Genomic DNA, 7,816 nt, shown 5'->3' with positions numbered 1-7,816 from the left:
AACCCCAACCTTACTCAACCATATTTATTATCTTTCATTTTGTTTTTCTTTCAATTATTAGAGTCATGATCATATGCAGTCAGAACAGAGACAAAACTTCACAACAGTAAAAACAGGACACTATAGATGGAGTGTCAAAGTTGAACGCCAGCCAGGGTATCCCTACTGGGCGTTCAACGCCCATCATAGGCAGCATTGCTGGCATTAAACGCCATCCAGGGAGCAGCCCCTGGGCGTTCAAATGCCAATACAGAGAAGTAGAAAACTGGATTTTCTAGCCTCTCAGGACTAGTAGGTCCCACAAAAGCTCCACCTACCCCATTGGTGCACGAAATTGTGATCTCAACGGCGCCAAAAACTTGGTACGCACGATTGTAATTTCAACTCCTTTTCACAACTCTGCACAACTAACCAGCAAGTGCACTGGTCGTCCAAGTAATAAACCTTACGTGAGTAAGGGTCGATCCCACGGAGATTGTCGGCTTGAAGCAAGCTATGGTCATCCTTGTAAATCTCAGTCAGGCAGATTCAAATGGTTATGAGGTTTTAATATTTAAAATATAAATAAAATATAAAATAAGATTGAGATACTTATGTAATTCATTGGTGAGAATTTCAGATAAGCGTATGAAGATGCTTTGCTCCTTCTGAATCTCTGCTTTCCTACTGCCTTCATTCAATCATTCATACTCCTTTCTATGGCAAGCTGTATGTTGGGGGATCACCGTTGTCAATGGCTACCGTCCGTCCTCTCAGTGAAAATGGTCCAAATGCGCTGTCACCGCACGGCTAATTGGTACGCGAAATCATGATTACACTTTAATTATGTAAAGTTCATTGCTCTTTCTTTCCCTGGAAATGGCGCCAAAAACATGATGCCAAAACCACGGTTCACAACTCCGTGTAACTGACCAGCAAGTGCACTGGGTCGTCCAAGTAATACCTTACGTGAGTAAGGGTCGAATCCCACGGAGATTGTTGGTATGAAGCAAGCTATGGTCACCTTGCAAATCTCAGTTAGGCAGATATAAATTGATAATGGTGTTTTCGAATTTAATATAATAAAATAGGGATAGAAATACTTATGTAATTCATTGGTGAGAAATTCAGATAAGCGAATGGAGATGCTTTCGTTCCTCTGAACCTCTGCTTTCCTGCTATCTTCATCTAATCAGTCTTACTCCTTTCCATGGCTGGCTTTATGTGATACATCACCACTGTCAATGGCTACTTTCGGTCATCTCTCGGGAAAATGATCCAATGCCCTGTCACGGCACGGCTAATCGTCTGGAGGCATCATCCTTGTCAATGGCTTCATCTTATCCTCTCAGTGAAAATGGTCAACGCACCCTGTCACGGCACGGCTATTCATCTGTCAGTTCTCGATCATGCTGGAATAGGATTTACTATCCTTTTGCATCTGTCACTAACGCCCTGAAATCGCGAGTTTGGAGCTCGTCACAGTCATTCATTCATTGAATCCTACTCGGAATACCACAGACAAGGTTTAGACTTTCCGGATTCTCTTGAATGCCGCCATCATTCTAGCTTACGCCACGAAGATTCTAATTAAGAGATCTAAGAGATACTCATTCAGTCGAAGGTAGAACGGAAGTGGTTGTCAGGCACGCGTTCATAGGGAATGATGATGATTGTCACGTTCATCACATTCAGGTTGAAGTGCGAATGAATATCTTAGAAGCGAAATAAGAAGAATTGAATAGAAAACAGTAGTACTTTGCATTAATCTTTGAGGAACAGCAGAGCTCCACACCTTAATCTATGGAGTGTAGAAACTCTACCGTTAAAAATACATAAGTGAAAGGTCCAGGCATGGCCGAGATGGCCAGCCCCCTAAAACGTGATCACAGGATCAAAATACAATCCGGGATCCAGGATGGTCAAAAAGACGTCTAATACAATAGTAAAAGGTCCTATTTATAATAAACTAGCTACTAGGGTTTACATGAGTAAGTAATTGATGCATAAATCCACTTCCGGGGCCCACTTGGTGTGTGCTTGGGCTGAGCTTGAGTGTTGCACGTGTAGATGTCCTTCTTGGAGTTGAACGCCAGCTTTTGTGCCAGTTTGGGTGTTCAACTCTGGTTTTGGCTCCTTTTCTGGCGCTGGACGCCAGATTTGGGCAGAAAGCTGGCGTTGAACGCCAGTTTACGTCATCTATTTTTGGCCAAAGTATGGACTTTTATATATTGATGGAAATCCCTGGATGTCTACTTTCCAACGCAATTGGAAGCGCGCCATTTCGAGTTCTGTAGCTCCAGAAAATCCACTTTGAGTGCAGGGAGGTCAGAATCCAACAGCATCAGCAGTCCTTCTTCAACCTCTGAATCTGATTTTTGCTCAAGTCCCTCAATTTCAGCCAGAAAATACCTGAAATCACAGAAAATCACAAAAACTCATAGTAAAATCCAGAAATGTGAATTTAACATAAAAACTAATGAAAACATCCCTAAAAGTAACTAGATTCCAGTAAAAACATACTAAAAAAAATGCCAAAAAGCGTATAAATTATCCGCTCATCACAACACCAAACTTAAATTGTTGCTTGTCCCCAAGCAACTGAAAATCAAATAAGATAAAAAGAAGAGAATATACTATAAATTCCAAACTATCAATGAAACATAGCTGCAATCATATGAGCGGGACTTATAGCTTTTTGCCTCTTGAATAGTTTTGGCATCTCACTCTATCCATTGAAGTTTAGAATGATTGGCATCTATAGGAACTTCAGATTTCGAATAGTGTTATTGACTCTCCTAGTTCAGTATGATGATTCTTGAACACAGCTTCTTTATGAGTCTTGGCCGTGGCCCTAAGCACTTTGTTTTCCAGTATTACCACCGGATACATAAATGCCACAGACACATAATTGGGTGAACCTTTTCAGATTGTGACTCAGCTTTGCTAAAGTCCCCAATTAGAGGTGTCCAGGGTTCTTAAGCACACTCTTTTTTGCTTTGGACCTTGACTTTAACCGCTCAGTCTCAAGTTTTCACTTGACACCTACACGCCACAAGCACATGGTTAGGGACAGCTTGGTTTAGCCGCTTAGACCAGGATTTTATTCCTTTAGGCCCTCCTATCCACTGATGCTCAAAGCCTTGGGATCTTTTTTATTTGCCCTTGCCTTTTGGTTTTAAGGGTTATTGGCTTTTTCTGCTTGCTTTTTCTTTTTCTTTCTATTTATTTATTTATTTTTTTTCGCCTATATTTTTTTTCTGCAAGCTTTGTTCTTTGCTGCTTTTTCTTGCTTCAAGAATCATTTTTATGATTTTTCAGATTATCAAATAACATGTCTCCTAGTCATCATTCTTTCAAGAGCCAACATATTTAACATTCTTAAACAACAACTTCAAAAGACATATGCACTGTTCAAGCATACATTCAGAAAAAAGAAGCATTGTCACCACATCAATATAATTAAGCTAAGTTCAAGGATAAATTCGAAACTCATGTACTTCTTGTTCTTTTGAATTAAAACATTTTTCATTTAAGAGAGGTGATGGATTTATAGGACATTTATAACTTTAAGACAAAGTTACTAACTACTAATGATCATGTAATGAAGACACAAACATAGATAAGCACATAACATAGAAAACGAAAAACAGAAGAAATAAGAACAAGGAATGAATCCACCTTAGTGATGGTGGCGTTTCCTTCTTGAAGAACCAATGATGTCCTTGAGCTCCTCTATGTCTCTTCCTTGTCTTTGTTGCTCCTCCCTCATTGCTTTTTGATCTTCTCTTATTTCATGAAGCATGATGGAGTGCTCTTGATGTTCCACCCTTAGTTGTCCCATATTGGAACTTAATTCTCCTAGGGAGGTGTTGATTTGCTCCCAATAGTTTTGTGGAGAAAAGTGCATTTGAGGCATCTCCGGGATCTCATGGTGATGAGCTTCATACGCCTCTTGAGCTCCATGAGTGGGCTCTCTTGCTTGCTCCATCTTTTTCTTAGTGATGGGCTTGTCCTCTTTGATGAGGATATCTCCCTCTATGTCAATCCCAGCCGAATTGCATAGGTGGTAAATGAGGTGAGGAAAGGCTAACCTTGCCATGGTGGAGGACTTGTCAGCCACCTTGTAGAGTTCTTGAGGTATGATCTCATGAACTTCTACCTCTTCTCCAATCATGATGCTATGGATCATGATGGCCCGGTCTATAGTAACTTCAGACCGGTTGCTAGTGGGAATGATTGAGCATTGAATGAACTCCAGCCATCCTCTAGCTACAGGCTTGAGGTCCAATCTTCTTAGTTGAACCGGCTTGCCTTTGGAGTCAATCTTCCATTGAGCTCCTTCTACACATATGTCCATAAGGACTTGGTCCAACCTTTGATTAAAGTTGACCCTTCTAGTGTAGGGGCGTTCATCTCCTTGCATCATGGGCAAGTTAAACGCCAACCTCACATTCTCCGGACTAAAATCTAAGTATTTTCCCCGAACCATTGTAACATAGTTCTTTGGATCCGGGTTCTTACTTTGATCATGGTTCTTGGTGATCCATGCATTGGCATAGAACTCTTGAACCATTAGGATGCCGACTTGTTGGATGGGATTTGTTAGAACTTCCCAACCTCTTCTTTGAATTTCATGTCGGATCTCCGGATACTCATTTCTTTTGAGTTTGAAAGGGACCTCGGGGATCACCTTCTTCTTGGCTACAACATCATAGAAGTGGTCTTGATGGGCTTTGGAGATGAACCTTTCCATCTCCCATGACTCGGATGTGGAAGCTTTTATCTTCCCTTTCCCCTTTCTAGAGGATTCTCCGGTCTTAGGTGCCATCAATGGTAATGGAAAAACAAAAAGCTTATGCTTTTACCACACCAAACTTAGAATTTTGCTCGCACTCGAGCAATAGAAGAATGAATAGATGAAGAAGAAGAAGAAATGGAGGAGAGGAAGGTGGGAAGTGTTTCGGCCAAGAAGGGTGTAGAGGGGTGTGTTGTGTGAATTTGATGAAGAATGGAGGGCTTTATATAGGGAAGGGAGGGGGGAAAGGTTTCGGCCATATGGGTGGGTTTGGGTGGGAAATTGGTTTTGAGTTTTGAAGGTAGGTGGAGTTTATGAGGTAGGTTTATGGGGAAGAGTGGATGGATGTGAGTGGTGAAGAGGTGATGGGGAAGAGAGTTTGAGGTGATTGGTGAAGGGTTTTTGGGGAAGAGTGTTTATGGGGTTGTGTGAAAGAGAGTGGTGAGAAGAAGTGAGTGGAGGTAGGTGGGGATCCTGTGGGGTCCACAGATCCTGAGTGGATCCTGTGGGGTCCACAGATCCTGAGGTGTTCAAGGATTTACATCTCTGCACCCATTAGGCATGTAAAAATGCCTTTGCACACAACTCTGGGCGTTCAGCGCCAGGTTGGTGGCCATTTTGGGCGTTCAACGCCCATTTGTGTGCCATTTCTGGCGTTGAACGCCAGAACCATGCCTGTTCTGGCGTTCAGCGCCCAAAAGCTGCCCATTTTGGGCGTTCAGCGCCAGAACCATGCTCTGTTCTGGCGCTGAACGCCAAACAGATGCTCTTCCAGGGTGTGATTTTTCTTCTGCTATTTTTGATTCCGTTTTCAATTTTTATATTTATTTTGTGACTCCACATGATCATGAACCTATAAAGACATATAACTAAGAAAAATATAGTTAGATAAATAAACATTGGGTTGCCTCCCAACAAGCGCTTCTTTAATGTCAATAGCTTGACAGTGGGCTCTCATGGAGCCTCACAGATGTGCAGAGCTTTGTTGAGACTCTCCAACACCAAACTTAGAGTTTGGATATGGGAGTTCAACACCAAACTTAGAGTTTAGTTGTGGCCTCCCAACACCAAACTTAGAGTTTGACTGTGGGGGCTCTGGTTGACTCTGCTTTGAGAGAAGCTTTTTCTGCTTCCTCTCCATGGTTGCAGAGGGGGATCCTTGAGTTTTAAACACAAGGGAGTCCTCATTCCATTGAAGGACTATTTCACCTTTGTCAACATCAATCACAGCTCTTGCTGTGGCCAGGAAAGGTCTTCCTAGGATGATGGATTCATCCTCTTCCTTTCCAGTATCCAGGACTATGAAATCAGCAGGGATGTAAAGGCCTTCAACCTTTACTAACACGTCCTCTACTTGTCCATAAGCCTATTTTCTTGAACTGTCTGCCATCTCTAATGAGATTTTAGCAGCTTGCACCCCATAGATTCCCAGTTTCTCTATTACAGAGAGGGGCATGAGGTTTATTCCTGAACCAAGGTCACATAGAGCCTTAAAGATCATGGTGCCTATGGTACAGGGTATTATGAACTTTCCAGGATCCTGTCTCTTCTGAGGCAATGTCAGTTGATCCAGATCACTTAGTTCATTGATGAACAAGGGAGGTTCAACTTCCCAAGTATCAATGCCAAATAATTTGGCATTCAACTTCATGATTGCACCAAGAAACTTGGCAGTTTGCTCTTCAGTAACATCCTCATTCTCTTCAGAAGAGGAATACTCATCAGAGCTCATGAAGGGCATAAGGAGGTTCAATAGAATCTCTATGGTCTCTAGATGAGCCTCAGAGTCCTTTTGTTCCTCAGAGGGAAGCTCCTTATTGATCACTGGACATCCCAGGAGGTCTTCCTCCTTGGGATTCACGTCCTCCACTCCCCTTGTAGGTTCGGCCATGGTGCTTATGTCAAGGGCCTTGGACTCTCCTTTTGGGTTCTCTTCTGTATTGCTTGGGAGAGTACTGGGAGGAATTTCAGTGATCCTTTTACTCAGCTGGCCCACTTGTGCTTCCAAATTTCTAATGGAAGACCTTGTTTCATTCATGAAGCTCATAGTGGCCTTGGATAGATCAGAGACTAGATTTGCTAAATTAGAAGCATTTTGTTCAGAGTTCTCTGTCTGTTGCTGAGTGGATGATGGAAAAGGTTTATTATTGTTAAACCTATTTCTTCCACCATTATTAAAGCCTTGTTGAGGCTTTTGATCCTTCCATGAGAAATTTTGATGATTTCTCCATGATGAGTTATAGGTGTTTCCATAAGGTTCACCTAAGTAATTCACCTCTGCTATTGCAGGGTTCTCAGGATCATAAGCTTCTTCTTCATAAGAAGCCTCTTGAGTACTGTTGGATGCAACTTGCATTCCATACAGACTCTGAGAGATCATATTGACTTGCTGAGTCAATATTTTATTCTGAGCCAATATGGCATTCAGAGTATCAACTTCAAGAACTCCCTTCTTCATAGGCGTCCCATTACTCACAGGATTCCTTTCAGAAGTGTACATGAACTGGTTATTAGCAACCATGTCAATGAGTTCTTGAGCTTCTGCAGGCGTTTTCTTTAGGTGAATGGATCCACCTGCAGAAGTGTCCAGTGACATCTTTGATAGCTCAGATAAACCATCATAGAATATATCCAGGATGGTCCATTCTGAAAGCATGTCAGAGGGACACTTTTTGGTCAACTGTTTGTATCTTTCCCAAGCTTCATAGAGGGATTCACCTTCTTTCTGTCTGAAGGTTTGAACATCAGCTCTAAGCTTGCTCAGCTTTTGAGGAGGAAAGTACTTGGCTAAGAAAGTCGTGACCAGCTTATCCCAAGAGATCAGGCTGTCTTTGGGTTGAGAATCCAACCATAATCTAGCTCTGTCTCTTACAGCAAAAGGGAAAAGCATGAGCCTGTAGACTTCAGGATCTACTCCATTAGTCTTAACAGTATCACATATCTGCAAGAATTCAGTTAAGAACTGAAAAGGATCTTTAGATGGAAGTCCATGAAACTTGCAGTTCTGCTGCATCAGAGAAACTAATTGAGGTTTCAGCT

The 7,816-nt window shown here is 42.0% G+C and overlaps 1 non-coding gene across 1 annotated transcript; it reads left to right on the top strand.

Moving 5' to 3' along the window:
* The first annotated feature begins 7,427 nt into the window (after positions 1 to 7,427).
* Positions 7,428 to 7,535, top strand: LOC112745911 (small nucleolar RNA R71). The gene has a single exon (XR_003173817.1). It is a non-coding gene; the product is annotated as a small nucleolar RNA R71 (small nucleolar RNA).
* The last annotated feature ends 281 nt before the right edge of the window (positions 7,536 to 7,816 follow it).

The sequence above is a fragment of the Arachis hypogaea genome, chromosome 14, assembly GCF_003086295.3.
Source record: "Arachis hypogaea cultivar Tifrunner chromosome 14, arahy.Tifrunner.gnm2.J5K5, whole genome shotgun sequence".
Taxonomy (NCBI): Eukaryota; Viridiplantae; Streptophyta; class Magnoliopsida; order Fabales; family Fabaceae; genus Arachis; species Arachis hypogaea.
This window is presented reverse-complemented; position numbering and strand designations above follow the sequence as displayed.